The 16,289-nt window shown below is 36.5% G+C and overlaps 1 long non-coding RNA gene across 1 annotated transcript; it reads right to left on the reverse strand.

The window, feature by feature from the left end:
- Nucleotides 1-4,696: 4,696 nt before the first annotated feature.
- LOC119873592 lies at nucleotides 4,697-7,252 on the reverse strand. Its single transcript, XR_005365407.1, has 3 exons — nucleotides 7,169-7,252; nucleotides 6,290-6,391; nucleotides 4,697-4,798 (listed from the first exon to the last, which is right to left on the reverse strand). It is a non-coding gene; the product is annotated as an uncharacterized LOC119873592 (long non-coding RNA).
- Nucleotides 7,253-16,289: the final 9,037 nt, after the last annotated feature.

Raw genomic sequence — 16,289 nt, forward strand, 5'->3', positions numbered from 1 at the left:
AAAGAATCCCTAGACAAACTCAGATGCGACGTGCAAAAAAACTCTAAGGCAAGAGTTAGAAGTAAAACCTTACATGTTGCGTTCCTACAAAATTTAGAACTGAGGAGAGGTGAAATGTAAAAGTGAGATCAAAGGAAAGGGGGAAGAAAATTGCTGTTGACTCAACTCATGGTGAGACCTGACAAGCTTGAATAAAGCGGTTGGCAGCCTTGGTTATTAAGTTAAAGTTTTCCAGAAACGACTTCGCTGAAGCTTCCCTATTACATCAGATGGTCAGAATATTCCATTTTACCCTATCCACTATTAAATTAGCTGTTTTATGGAAATGTGATTGTAAAAGTTTTATTCGTATGGCTATGGGAAGCACCACGCGTGAGGCTTTGCAAAGCACTCTAAATCACAGTCCCTCATTTCACGTTCGATCTTCACCTGAATCCTGTCAAGCATGGCAGATTGTTTAATGCTCCTACTAAAGCTGACTCAGGGAGATTAGGTGACTTAAGTGAGGTAATTAGCTAGTAAGTGGCAGAACAAGAAATAGAACACAAAACTTTTGACCACTTCAGAGCTCATTTTTCTATATCATATTAATCTTTCTTCTTATCCATCTAAGATTTCTTCTAAAGTATTCAAATTGCAGTCACAGATTCAGCTTCTATGTCTTGGAAAGAAATTTCACAGGTATGTAACTAGGACACTGGTCAAAAGATGATGCGTTCAGATTTAAGGAAAAACAAAATCTCTCTATTCCCCCTCCAAAAAGTGTCTCAGATTGTGCTTAGAATTTCCATAATAGCCACTCTTTGAGGTTTTAGGTCAGTTGTAATACTAATAAGGTATCTGGGGAAAAAGGTAACTTAAACCCATTTTCATCCAACATCCAATATTTTAGAAAGAATTAGTTTATTACAACATCAACATTAATTACTTAGCAAAAGCCTAGGAAAACAGGGGCACCTGGGTAACTTAGTGACTGAGCATTTGCCTTTGGCTCAGGTCGTGATCTTGGGGTCCTGGGATCGAGTCCTGCATCAGGCTCTCCTCATGGAGCCTGCTTCTCCCTCTGCCTGTGTCTCTGCCTCTCTCTGTCTCTCACAAATCGTTAAATAAAATCTTTAATGAAGGGTATAGAGATTACTTAAGAATAAGATCTCAAAAATAAATAAATAAAATAAAAAATAAAAACCATATACTAAGAGAAGTCTTCCCTAATTATTCTATCTAAAGTAGTGTTTTAGGGGTGCCTGTGTGGCTCAGTCAGTTGGGTGTCTGCCTTCGGTTCAGGTCATGATCCCAGAGTCCTAGGATGGAGCTCCGCATCTGGCTTCCTGCCCAGCGGACAGTCTGCTTCTCCCTCTGCCCTTCCCCACTGCTCATGTTCTCTCTCTCTCTCACACGAACTTTCTCTCTCTCTCCAAAATAAATAAAATCCTTAACAGTCAAAAAAAATAATAAAGTTAGTATTTTAGTTTCCTAGGGCTGCCATAACAACACAAATTGGGTGCCTTAAAACAATAGAAATTTACTCTAGCAGTTCTGGAGTCTAGAAATCTGAAATCAAGGGCCTTGCTCTCTCCCAGGGCTCTAAGGAAGAATCACTCATTGCCTCTTGGAGCTTCTAGTTGTTGCTGGCAATTTTTGATGTTCTTTGACTTACAGATCATCACTAATCTAGCTCCTTTTTATGGTTTTCTCCCCTATTTATCTGTGTCTCCATTTTCTTTTTCATAAAGACAGAAATCATTGGATTAGGACCCACCCTAGTCCAATAGGATTTCATCTTAATGAATCATATCTGCAAAGACCCTATTTCCAATAAAATCACACTCTGAGATTCTGGGTGGACATGAACTTTTGAGGAACAAGTTTAACTTAATACAAGTAACATTTACTAATAAGACAAAAATAAAATAGCCCAGTACACAATAAACATTCTTTGCTAAAAACACTTATTTTTTTATAGCACATTTTTATTTTTTTCACTTCTTTATTATCTGCCTCTACCAACTAGAATCTAAGCTTCCTGAAAGTAGGAATCAAAATAGTGCCTGGGCATTCAGTTGAGATTCACAAGCATTTGAGATAAATTAATTAGTTGATTTCAATTGGGAGAAATAAGGAAAGACAATTCAGTATAAAATAAAAAGTTCTTAGTTTTTGCCCTAGGAACTTTCTTACCCATTTCAAGTCACATTTTTACTGTGATTGGTAGATAGCCAAAATAAATCAGGTGAATACTGAAAAGGTAAGCTGATCAACCAAGTGTTCCAGCCACAACGTGGGGGATTTAAATGACATTCTGAGTCCTGGGATTTATAAGCATTCCTTCAGAGGTCACAGCGATACTGGGAGAGGAAAATGGACAGGGAACAGCTTCTACCTCCCACTTGCACCCTTGCTTCAAGCATTCTCATTTATTTTATGTAGTTTTGTTTGGGGAAAATAAATAGCTATGTGTGTGTGTAAAAATCACTGATCTACAAGGAAGCAAACAGCTTATCAGATTTTTTCCTCTTATTTCATGTAAGTGGATATTCTCATACAGTAAAAATAATTAACTCGTATTTGGTATTGCCTTCTTGATAATGAGAGCTAATGTATATCTTCACACTTACTTTGGAATATGTTTAGTTGACTTTTAAGAGTAAAGCAATCATTTGGTTAGTTTATTTATTTATTTATTTATTTACCTTGTAAAAACCCCTTTCAATCCACATCACAGATTTGTAAATTCACCTCGATGTTTGAATCCCAACCGCTTACATAGTGTTGCGTAGCTAAAAGACCATGAGTTTAGGAGTCAGATTAAGCTGGGCTTGAAATTATTTTAATTATTTCCTATGTGTGATCATATAGGTAAGTCATTTCTTTTGGTTTCTTATCTGCAATATAGGGATAATGATACCTACTTCATAAGATTCTTATGAAAATTACAGAAATAAATTATATAAAAGCACCTTGCACACAGCAGGTACCAAGTAAATGTTAGTTTCTTTTCCTCAAATAGTATAGTCAAAACTTTTTTAAAGGACTTGTCATGGACCTTTTTCTAATTTCAACTTTCTCAGGTTGAAAAAACTTGGTATTCTATTTATTACTTAATAAAGTTAAAATTTTGCTTATTTATGCCTAATTGAAAGTTCTCTTAAATTAACAATGGCTAAAGGTCTTTCTAAAAACATAATTTAAAGAGATTAAATAATAGATGATTTATATCTCAAAGAGTATACATTGTCTATCTTGATTTACATATGACTTTTTGAAACTGGCATAAATCTTGCGAATGGGCATAGTGCCCTGTAAACAGATGGATGTGAATGCTCAGGTGCCAAAAATCCAGCCTGGCTACAGTTCATGTAGAATGTTAAAATGGTGACAATTCTTATAATTGGTCATCTGTTCCTACTAATAACTAAGTCTATCAGAAATAGAAAACAAATTCTGAAATACAGAATGTTCATTCAACCTTAAGCAGGAATTTATAAATATTTCATATTCAAATATTTTTTAACATTTAAAGCTCTACCAAATGCACATCTGATGTAGATAATCTTCTTTCCATGCCTGGTTTGCATGTGACTCTCAATCTTGAGGTCATGAGTGGGTATAGAGATTGTTTATAAAAATATGTTGGGTGTACAGATTATTTGAAAAGAAATCAACCTAAGTTGTTGGTTTATAAATAGTTTGGCTTTTCTAGTTTCTCCTTTCTAGTTCACATTTCGCAGAGTAATTCCTAAATTCAAGAGTCAGGGATCCCTAAATTACATGGTTATTATATTTGCAAATAATATTTGAAAGATAGAACAGTGAGGATGTTCATTTTCATGGTATTTACAATAGAGAAAATGCATAGATGATCAACAACAGAAGACTGATTAGATAAATTTTTCTATCCATACAATGGCTAAACGATGCTAGATCCAAACTACACTATTATGTGATAGGAAACGTTTAAATGGGAAATGATCATCTTTTACCATGAAAACACATAACACAAATGATTATACAAAATAATGTTTAATCAGTGATAAACTAAATAGGTTTGGGAGCTCTTTATTCCACTTTATTCTACATTCAGAATCTATTTCTCATTGCCATCTCTACCATTGCTCTGGCTCAAGGCATTATCTCTGTTAATCTGGACCATTGCTATGGCATTGCTAACTGGTCCCTCTCAGTCAGATCTTAACAAAATAAATCACGTTCCACACACACACACGCACTCCAAATCCTCCAATGGGCTTGTTATCTCAGTTAGAGTAAGTCATAACTACCAAAATAACTTACAAGGACTATGTCATTAAAACCTGTACCTTTCTCCACAACACTGTCTACTCTCACCTCATTACTGCTCTTAGTTTATCTCCTACTGCACCACCAGTTGCTCACTCCTTTCCAGTATTACTGGTCTTCTTGCTGGACCTTGAATACACAGGACCTGGCATTTGCAGTTTTCTATTGCCTGGAATGCTTTTCCCCCAGATAGTCAATGACTCATATTCTTTCTTTCTCCAGGTTTCCATTTAGTCAACTTTTCAGAGAGGACTTCCTTGAGTACTATTTATTATTGCTACCCTTCTCTCCCCCCAAATAAACACCCCTACCCTGAACTCCCTATATTCCTTGTCTGCTTTCTCTTTCTTCCTAGTACTTAACCACATGTAACATAACAAAATTTTGCTTACGTATTATTGTCCATTGCCTGCCTCACTCTCTCTAGAATTGATTCCACGAAGCAGCTTTGCTGCCTGAGTTTTGCTAACTAAGGCATCTCCATCTGGCATGTAGTAGATTGCTAGAGAGAGGGTAATATGAGAAGACATTTCATTCAGTGATCCAGTTTCTAAAGGCCAAGAGTAAGTTGTAAAATTCGAGAGAGCAGTTTAGGAAGGTTGAAACTTAAGTTCTGTTGTTACATAGCCATTATTTATTTATTTATTTATTTATTTATTTATTTATTATTTTTTACAAAGAACTGTCACAATGAGAATTTATGTTTATCAATGTCATCTACGAATCAGATTAGCCAACCTAAAACTCCAAACCAGAAGTCTAAAAAAAAACCAAGTTAGTTTGGTTTTCTTAACTATTGTAAAGTTTTTAAGGAGAGAAGGGCTATTAAATGTGTTGTAATAGATTAAGTTGAAAGGTTCTTGGTCAAGTTCCACTTTCCACATTATAGGAATATGTAAACTTAAAAAACTTGATTAAGCACATTGCGATTTACCTACTGTACTTTTTAGGTTCTACAGTCATAAGCTTGTCTGACAAATGTGAAATGAGTGTGGTTTTTTCACCCTAGTTATTTGTCTAGTGATTATTCATAATCAGGCCAATGAAGCAGTTATTTGACATAACACTAGGGTTCCTTTGCTACAGCCTAACTTTTTATTAATGAGGCCAAAAGAATACTCTACTGAAACTATGATAGTTTATAGCTGATACCATTAACTTATAGAAAATAAGACCCAGGACCACTTATTAAAATTTCATCCTCTTATTGAATCTGAAAAATTACTTTTTTCTTCTTAGAAAGCCTAAATTTATATCTGTCATTTAGAAAAATAAAAAAAATTATGATTTAACTAATATTGATTTCTGAATTTTTAATGTAGCTATATGTTTTAATTTGGACCATGAGAAAATAGGCTATGAGAAAATATGCTAGTGACAACTCTTAGTTGCATCATCAAATAACTTTCCAAATAAAACCTTAATAAGCATAAATATTCTAAGAGTTCTTGCCGAAGACAAGATTAGAAGTTGTGTCTGCTGCAGTAGATATCTAGGATTTTCATTATGCATCTTGCACTTATACAGAGGACCAGTTTTATGGGCACACAACCTGTGCAGTAGTACAGGCCTCTGTGTTTGGTTGTTTAATCAGACTAACTAACTACCTGATATCCTTTTAAAGTAAGGATTGTTTGACTTGGAGATCATATATAGAACAAGTGAATTTCCATGGGGAATGTGAAAAGGTAGAAGAAAGGCAGAGTGAGGAGAAATATGACAGCAAAAAATTCTGGGAAACTAGAAGTCAGTACGGACTGCTCAATCTCTCTCCACTACCCACAGTTCTAAACTTAAAATTTCATGTGAACCTTCAGCTCTGCCCAAAGCTAGTAGGTCAGCGTTATCCTTGGTCAGGAAAAACTGAAGGAGCACTGGGCCTATGGATCCCATTATTCAGCATCGAGTTAATTGGCTAATCCTTCTTCAACTTCCTATACTATTTCTAGTTAAAGTAGCTGGGTCCTGAGGCCTTGATAAATTGCTGTTGTACCTGATTTCTCCAAGATTGGGGTTTATCTTCTCCCATCCCCGATCTCCCATGGAATTGGAGTGCTCTTGCAGGAGAGAAAGTACTTATCAGTGATAAGAGGACCTAAAGTGATGAAGAGGTAGGAGTCAAAGATTAATTTGTTTTCCTAAGGACATCTTGGACATAACTGATTCTGACATATGATCTAGTTTAGCATCAGTAGCTGAGGGCATGTGTAGTTCGGTAGAACCAGGGAATGTGTTATCTTAGTTATTCAAAGATTAAGTCTACCAGACAGCAGAGTTCTCAATCTGCCTTTAAAACACAATGCTCATATTTTAATAGCCAGAGTGTTTCTACTGCTATATTTAACATTTATGCAGATTAGAGCAGAAAAAAAATTAGAATGCTGTCCTTTCATTTGCTTATCTTTTGAATCTTCAGACTATTGATATAAAAGTAAAAACAGGATGCCTGGCTGGCTTAGTCCATAGAGCATGTGATTCTTGATCTCAGGATCATGAATCTGACTGAGCCCCATGTTGGGCTTGAAATTACTTAAAAAAAGAAAAAGGAAAAACATCTTGGTGTCAGTATAAAACAAAAACATTTTGGAGCTAAACTTAATACTCTTCATGACCAACTTTTTATATCTAAAAGCTGGTGATTACCAGTTTTGCTACACAATTTTCCAGGTAATAGAACCTCAAATGCCATGCAGGAAGGAGGAATGGTGGAAAGTTTGACTTCTTCCATAGCTAAGGGAGGCACACTATATGAGTACTTTTCAAACTCAGAGTACAGTATAACTTTGTACACTATAGTGTACACACACACATATATATACACATATACTTACACACACACGACACACACTTTGCTTCTGATACTTCTACTCACCAAATGTGTGGGGTTTTTTCCCCCACACTAAGCCATTTTCTGTGGACAGCAGCAGGTGTCCTACAATTCAATTTAATTCTGACAATATCAACCTGGGGACAGCATCAGATTCCACAGTTTAAAGGCTCAGCCCCACAAAAGTGCCCCCACTTTATATGCCAATCCCGAGTCCAGATTGTTATCTATGCTTTGAACAGCTCACTATAAATTGGAGGTTCCCACAATCCCTTACTTGGGTTCAATTAATTTGCTAGAGTGGCTCACAGAACTTAGGAAAACAGTTTACTTAATAGATTACCGGTTTATTATAAGAGGATATACAACTCAGAAACAGCCAGATGGAAGAGATGCATAGAATAAGGTATGGGAGAAGGGGCATGCACCACCCTCCCAGTATTTCCATATCTTTACCAACTGGAAAGCCCTCTGAACCCCATCCCTTTGAGTTTTTGTGGAGGATCCATTACAGTAGACATAATTGATTAAATCGTTGGTCATAAAAAAAAAAATCATTGGTCATTGGTGATTGAGTCAAACCCCAGCCTCTCCCCTCTCCCTGGAGGTTGGGGGTGGGGGTGGTGCTCAAAGTTCTATTCATGGTTCCTCTGGCAACCAGCCCCCGTCTTTAGGGGTGTTTCATAAACATAAACTCAGATGTGGTTTACAGGGGATTGTTATCAATAACAAGAAATCTTTATCTTTCTTATCACTTAGGAAGCACTAAGGGTTTTAGGAACTCTGCCAGGAATAGGGATGGAAACCAAATATATATTATTATTATTATTTTTAAATATATATATTATTAAAAATCACTATATTTCAATAGTATAACATTGAGCTATATAAGTTATACTTGTATCAATCAAGCAAAAAAGTGCTAGTGAAACAATTACTTTGTGAAAAATCATTATGTTGACAGATAAGCACTGGATCTTTGTCCTTGGAAAATGTATAGTCTGTTTTTGGGAGGTACAACAGACACAAGACGGCATCTACTAAGTAAGTGTTAAATAAGTGCTAAGAAAATAAGTTAAGGGGCAGCCGGGGTGGCTCAGCAGTTTAGCGTCGCTTTCAGTCCAGGGTGTGATCCTGGAGACCCGGGATCAAGTCCCGCATTGGGCTCCCTGTGTAGAGCCTTCTCCCTCTGCCTATGTCTCTGCTTCTCTCTCTCTCTCTCTGTCTCTCATGAATAAATAAATAAAATTTTTAAGAAAGAAAGAAAGAAAGAAAGAAAGAAAGAAAGAAAGAAAGAAAGAAAGAAAGAAAGAAAGAAGAAAGAAAGAAAGAAAAGAAGTTCAGAATAGGAAAGAGAACACTGTAGACTGGGATCAAAAGGAGTTTTATGAAAACAAAATTAAAATTTTTTCAGAAAAATCAAACATATTATTTTCATGTTAGTGAAAGAAGTACATAAAATGTTTATGTAACATCTGTGACCTTTCAGCGAAAAATATGGTGTCTAAAGTTAGAAAAAGTTGGGCACCTAGCTGGCTCAGTTGGTAGAGCATGTGACAACCTCAGGATTGTGAGTTCAAACCTCACATTGGATGTGGAGCCTACTTTAAAAAAATTAAAGTTACATAAAGTTGCCTCTTACTCAATACTGATTCACATATACAAACCAATGAGGTGAGATGTAATTTTTCCCTTAAAAAATGAAAACAGAAAGCAATTTGAATATGGAAGAGAAATACTATATCTCTATGGCTAGTTGCAATTGACTAGTTATTTCTTTAAAAAGTCATGTCTTGGGATCCCTGGGTGGTGCAGCGGATGGCGCAGTGGTTTGGCGCCTGCCTTTGACTCAGGGCACCATCCTGGAGACCCGGGATCGAATCCCACGTCGGGCTCCCGGTGCATGGAGCCTGCTTCTGTCTCTGCCTATGTTTCTGCCTCTCTCTCTCTCTCTCTGTGACTATTATAAATAAAAAAATAAAAAGTCTTGTCTTAGGAACATAAAGATGAAAAGATTTTACTTTGCCGAACAGACATCCCTGTAAATTGATGAGGGTTGACTTTAGGCAAATTTATAATAAAGTTAGTGATATCTGGAAAACAGATGGAATGAAGCAAAAATAAGATGAAAGAATCTAAATTATTTTAATTTTATTGAATGAACTCATAGGAGTCTATTTTTCTAACTACTCATACTAACAAATCATGATGCTTGTCAAGCCTGCATTCAATTTATAGCATGAAGTAAGTAATCTATTATGTTTTCCAACTTATATTAAATTATTTTGGATTTCTAACATAACTTCTAATACCAAAACCTATGAACAAGAAAGAAAGGATATAGTGTATTTTCCATGTGACCTACACATGCCAGTATATAAAAATATATACATTTCTAATCATGCTATTTTTTAGTGCTTTTTAAAATGGTAATGCTTTGGGGTGCCTGGGTGGCTCAGTTGGTTAAGTGTCTGCCTTGGGCTCAGGTCATGATCTTCAGGTCCTGGGATTGAGCCCCACATCAAGCTTTCTGTTCAGTGGGTATCTCCTTCTCCCTTTCTCTCTCTCTCCCTCTGCTCCTCCCCACTGTTTGTCCTCTCTCCCTCTCAAATAAACTAATAAAATCTTTAAAAAGTAAAAAAAAAAAAAAAAAATCTTAAAAAAGTGATAATGCTTCAACAAAACTAAAAAATAAAATGGTAGTTCTTCATCTCAGATGATAAAAACTCTATCTATCTATCTTGGCTATCATTTAAATACATAAAGGATAACAGATTTATACCTTCAAGTAGGTATATAGTGATGATATATCATATTCACTCTATTTTTAATAATAAATCTTGAGGGACGCCTGGGTGGCTCAGTGGGTTAAGCATCTGATTCTTGATTTCGGTCTTAAAATCAAGCCCCACATCAGGTTCCATGGTGAGCATGGAGCCTGCTTAAGATTTTCTCTCTCCAGGAAAAAATAAAACAAGATGAAATCAGAGAGGGAGATAAACCATAAGAGACTCTTCTTAATCATAGGAAACAAACCGAAAGTTCCTGGAGGGGAGAGGGATGGGGAGGAGGGCAACTGGGTGATGGGCATTAAGAAGGGCATGTGATGTGATGAGCACTGGGTGTTATATAAGACTGATGAGTCACTGACCTCTACCTCTAATAGTACATTATATATTAATTGAATTTAAATAAAAATTTGAATAAAAATAACATGAATAAGCTCTAGGGATCTATTGTATACTGGGGTGATAATAATACTGAGCTAATAATACAGTATTGTATATTTGAAAGTTGGTAATTGATAGATCTTAAATGTTCCCACCACAAAAGAGAGATGGTAATTTTGTGATGTGATAAAGGTGTTAGTTAACACTAGCATGGTAATCACCTTGTAGTATACAAGTGTTTCAAAGCAACACGCTGTATGCCTTAAACTCACAGGATGTTATATGTCAGTATCTCAGAGCTGGGGGAAAGAAAAAATAAAGCCTTTAAAATTTTTTTTTCTCTGTCCCTCTCCCATTACCCTCCTTCCTCCCTCTAAAAAAAAAAAAAAAAAAAAAAAAAAAAAAGATTCTTGAGAAAAAGTAACTTTCTTGACAGCAAATGCACAAATGTATATGTATGTGCTTGTAGGTATATGTCAATGAGAGCTGTTCCCTCAGACAGGTGTTTGGCTAACGCTAACGCACCTCTTCAGGTGTGTGCTCTGGTCTAATCTCTTTGGGACTCACCCTGATTAGCCTATTTCCTAATGAAACTTCTCTTTCTCCTTGTATTTATAATCCCCCTTTCTCTGGTCTACTTTTTCTTGCGTAGCATGAATCATTTTCTAACATGGTATGTAATTTATTATGTTTATTATTTATTGTCTATCTTTTCCTGCTAGAATGTAATCTCCACATAGTCAGGGATCTTTATCTATTTACTGGCATGTGGCAAATGCCTATGGTAAAGCCTGAACACAGCAATCACTCAATAAAGATCTGTTGAATTAAAATGGCATGAATGAGACCAGAAGCAATAAAAAAAAAAATCAGTTTCTGTGAAGATATGACTATACATAACAAAGTGCTTCTTTTTGTAAAGACAAGTTAACTGTGTTTCTTGGATGGGGCTGTTGATTTTATATATACAGGTATCTATCTATCTATCTATCTATCTACCTACCTACCTACCTACCTACCTACCTGTGTCTATATATAGAGAGAGTCTTTAGGGAATATTAAATTCATAGCTAACACAGCTGATACCAAAATCATGCGTCTATGAAATGAACTTGTACAACCTCATTTTCTGTGGATCGCTTGCTCAAATGTTACCTCCTTAGGGAAGTCTTCACTGACCACCTTATCTAAAAGAGCATACTACCCTGCTGTCACTCTAGCCCTATCTCATTTCATTTCCTTCATAATTCTTATCGTCACATAATCTTATGATAAATATTTGTTTATTGTCTATCTCCTCCAGGAAAACAGGGAACTTATCTGCCTTCCTTACTGCTCTATTTCCCTGTGTTTGGATCAGTGCCTGGTACATAGTAAACATTTGTCAGCATGAATGCACTGGGAATTTGTATGCCCTCATGTTCTTCATATGAGAATGATCCAATTGTTTGTCCCCAGATCTGAAGTTGCTAAGCAGTCATTTGTATTGTATTCTTCCCTCACAAATAAACAAACAAAGAATAATTCTTCAATAAATAAATATGCTTTCATATCATATTGAGTGAGATGGTTAAAAGGTTTGAACAGGTATATGCTAGATATTATTCCAACAAATATCAATGAAGTTCACTCCTGACTTGGAAGATTACATCTTGAATCATATTAAATAAAAGTCTTAGATTTACTTTTTGCTCTTTTCTGAGTGAAACTATATTAATTTTATTGAATTTGAAGTAAACACACTGATCTAAAATTCTGTGAAATTCCATTTGACTTAAAAACTTAAGGAAGACAGGTGTAAAAATTAAAGAGGTAGCTTAGACCCCTTTGTTTTTTAACCCTACTTTTCAGTTTAAAATCTAGGCTGGGTGACAATAGTAGGACTGGATGACATAGCTGCCTGTCTTTGTAATGGATGGCGAATGTAAAAAGGAGGACTTTAAAAAATACATTTTGTAAAGGGTGTTGCTTACTTTGTCTGGACCCCAGAATCTTCACCAAAACTGTCAGTTGTGGATACACTTCTAAAATATTTGTAGGGATGTTTTAAATTTCAGAAGTTTATAAAGTTCACAGAAGAATTACAGAAATCACACTTTTTATGCAACTTAAGTATAATTTTTTTTTAAAAAAGATTTTATTTCTTTATTTGAGGGAGAGAGAGAGAGAACAGTAGCAGTGTGGGGGCAGACAGAGAAGCAGACACATCACTGAGCAGGGAGCCCAGGCTTGATCCCAGGATCACGACCCGAGCTGAAAGCAGATGCGTCACCGACAGAGCCACCCAGGTGACCCAGGCATAAGTGTTTTTAAGTATTTGTCTTCCTTACTAAAATGTTGCAAACTCTTGAGAGAATAAACAAGAAATGTCCTTAGTATTTTCAGTAACTATCCCCAGCAATACCAGGTAAAACTTCCCTTTTCTTCAGAGGGGTGGCTCCTTTAATGATACCTTACATATATACTCTATGATTTTTTAGCCACTTTATTAAAACATAACAACCTAAGATTAAAGAATCAGTCTTGTTGGTTTTTTTCTTTTTTAAAGATTTTATTTATTTATGAGAGACACAGAGGCAGAGATACAGGCAGAGGGAGAAGCAGGCTCCATGCAAGGAGCCCAACATGGGACTCGATCCCAGGTCTCCAGGATCACGCCCTAGGCTGAAGGCAACCTGCTGAGCCACCCAGGGATCCCCAGAATCAGTCTTGTTAACTTGAAAGCTTCAATCTTTAGCTCAGTTCAAACCTCTTCTTCCCCTCTTCCGCCTACCCCCCAACCTCAAGACAGGTAAAGCTCTAGTGACTTGGAGGGAGGGGGGGAATATCTGGCTCTCAGACACCTGTTTTTCCTCCCTGTTCCAGACTTAGTGCCCTTGTTTAAGGCAAAGAGAAGGGGCAGAGAAAAGGACAAAGTCTTCCTTACTTGAAAGAGGAAAGGGCAATGTTTCCCTACTTGCCTAAGAATGCAATCTTCATCGACTGGATTTGATAACATCTGTGTGATGGTGTCGGAAAGCTGTGTTCCAGCTTACTGGACGGCTTTCGTTCTTGCTGCAGTGGTTCCCCCGTGCTGCGGTCAGTCCTCATAATGAGAGTGGCTCAAGCCCACTTACCTTTCCTGGGATTCGCACTACCCATAGGAAACTTCATTATTCTCGCCACACTAAATGATGGGCACAGGGCTACCTCCCTGCTGTTCTGGTGCCCTTCTCTCAGTCTATCATCATTCAAATCCTCTTTGTCCTCCTGCACTCTGGGAGATGAGCAGGTCCTGTGGCTAAGCAAACGTCCCAACAGAGAAAAGATCTGTCTCCCCTTGTTTTAGAAATCCAATCTTTAGGAGTGGCCTCTCTTCAGGCACTCTTCACTCCAACTACATATTGGGAACAGCCTGTCCATAAACACTGCTTTCTCCAACAGCCCTCCTTTATCTCTCTCTCGCTCCCTTTTTTTTTTTTTTTTTGACTAAAAGTGGATAGGAGTGGTAGTGGTGGTGGTGACACTACTCAGTTAAGACTGTGGGTTGTTTTAAGTTATTTTAATCTATAATGTGGAACATTGCTGTAAATGTGTCTATAAAAATATTCAGCTATAATTATTGTATTGTGACATTAAATGTCAGCCAGTCCTTGCTTAATATGTTGGTAAACCTTAGACTTCAGTGGATAAGAGAAATAGTTCTTATTTGGTCCTTTTCAAAACAACTGTGATATCCAATTCACATTCCATGTCAGTTCCTTATAACAAAGTTGATGGTGGAGAATCCTCAGTCTCCGTCTTCAGGAATCCCAAACTCAAGCTGTTCAAGTATTTTCTTTTTTAAGATTTTATTTATATATTTGACAGAAAATGAGAGAGAGAGAGAGCACAAGCAGGCAGAGCCGTGGGCAGAGGCAGAGAAGCAGGCTCCTCAGTGTGCAAGGGAACCCTAGGGGATCATGACCCAAGCTGAAGGCAGAAGCTCCGTGGACTGAGCCACTCAGGCACCCCTGTTCAAGTATTTTCTTAAATGTAGTAAGACAGTTCATAGTTTTGTGGGGCATTAGATCTTAAAATCAACTAAGGCACTTTGAGACACATGTATTAGCATATTAAAAATTCCAGTGAACACTGCAATGATGAAACTTCTTTTACTTGATTTAACTCAGCATTCTCTATGCTTAATTTACATGGAATCTTTTTTTCAACAGAATACTTACCAGTATCTCATGAAACTAGTCTGAGGAACCTAGTTTGGATCCTTTCTTCTTTTTCCTTTAATTTTTGTGTCCACAAGGAACTACACAGATCCATGTAAGCTCTTCAAACTTAAAAAAGTATATAGTAAGTATGTCTGTTGTTCATTCAAAATAGAGGCTTTCTCCTACCTCTGCTTACTATAGTGGAGGAAAAGGAGGAGGAAGGAGGAAAGAAAGAAAAGAAAAAGAACAGACAACAGAAAGAACAAAAGAAATACAGCAAGCAACTACAGAAGACAAAACTACAAAAAGAAAAAATCGCCTACGAAAGCTCCCTCCAACGCCCCCCAAGCCATAAAAAGAAAGAAAAAAGATTCCTTGACTTTTAGCAGGAAAAACTGGCTTTCGGGATGAGGCTACCAGAAAAGGTCTTCCCTCCTATTTAGAAGTCTCGTGATTTCTTTTTAATGCTGCATTGTCAAATATCTCCTCAGTAGTAGCTGCTGAACTGGTAAGTGAATGATTGGCTGTTTCTCTGGGTTTTGCCATTTAACTGTTCTGTGTCCACTTATGAAGAGTGATTTCCTAATTGTAGGCTGTTTCATTAAAAGGAAAAGAGAAGGTATGGAGGTAATATTTTTCCCAGATCAGCACCATCACCAGTCAAAGGTATAGCAAATGGAGCAACCATTAAAATCTAGACGCTAATAGGAACTAATCTTACTTACACTGGTGAAATACAAGTGTATTTCATATAGTGTATCCCTCTATTCTAGCAGTATTTATTTATTTATTTATTTATTCATTCATTCATTCATTTATTTATTTTATTTTTAAGTAATCTCTCCACCCAATGTGGGCAGACTCACAACCCAGAAATCAAGAGTCCCATGCTCTACCAACTGAGCCAGCCAGGCACCCCACCAGACAGGCCTTATTAAAAATACAAAGTTACTAAAAAAAATACAAAGTTATTTGAAAATTACTGTAAATATTTAGTAACTATCATCTTGTAAACACTGTCTTTAAAAAGTCATGGGTGGTAGGGGCACCTGAGTGGCTCTGTGGTTGAGCGTCTGCCTTTGGCTCAGGTCATGATCCTGGGGTCCTGGGATCGAGACCCACATCGGGCTCCCCGCAGAGAGCCTGCTTCTCTCTCTGCTGTGTCTCTGCCTTTCCCTCTGTGTCTCTCATAAATAAATAACATCTTTAAAGAAAAAAGAAGTCATAGGCCCTTTAAAATCCTGTTAGTAATTGTAGAAGGGATGCCATCACAGACACTGAAAAATTTGCTGTTTTATAAAAATCCTCACTATTCAAAAAAATTATTCTTAGAATAGCAAAGTATAATATAATCACTACTTGATGCTATGAAATGTAATAATTTAAGAATATGTTTCATTTTCTTACCTATTTTTCTCAACAGAAAACATGTAACAGCCAGCTAGCATATTTATGTCTGTTGTCATTTTTTTAAATGGTTGTTCACATTATCATTTTCTTGCATTTTCCCCTTCAGATGCTGCCTTAATAATTAGTTTCTCTATTTAAGATTATTAGCTTACATGTGGTATTTAATATAAAAATATCATTATATTTTGTGATTGTTTTCTTCTTTCTACATTATACTAAGATTTACAAAGGTCATCTCATAAAAATTTTAACAACCCTGAAAGGCATGGTAATATTTCTATGTAAAATTTTCAGGTAACAAAACTGAGGCTTGGAGAGGTTAAGCATCTTACCCAAGGGACCTCAGCTTGCATGTGTTTTATTTGGATAAAATTCCAACTTTGAACTATTCTAAAACCCCAA

The sequence above is a fragment of the Canis lupus genome, chromosome 10 (assembly GCF_011100685.1).
Source record: "Canis lupus familiaris isolate Mischka breed German Shepherd chromosome 10, alternate assembly UU_Cfam_GSD_1.0, whole genome shotgun sequence".
Taxonomy (NCBI): domain Eukaryota; kingdom Metazoa; phylum Chordata; class Mammalia; order Carnivora; family Canidae; genus Canis; species Canis lupus.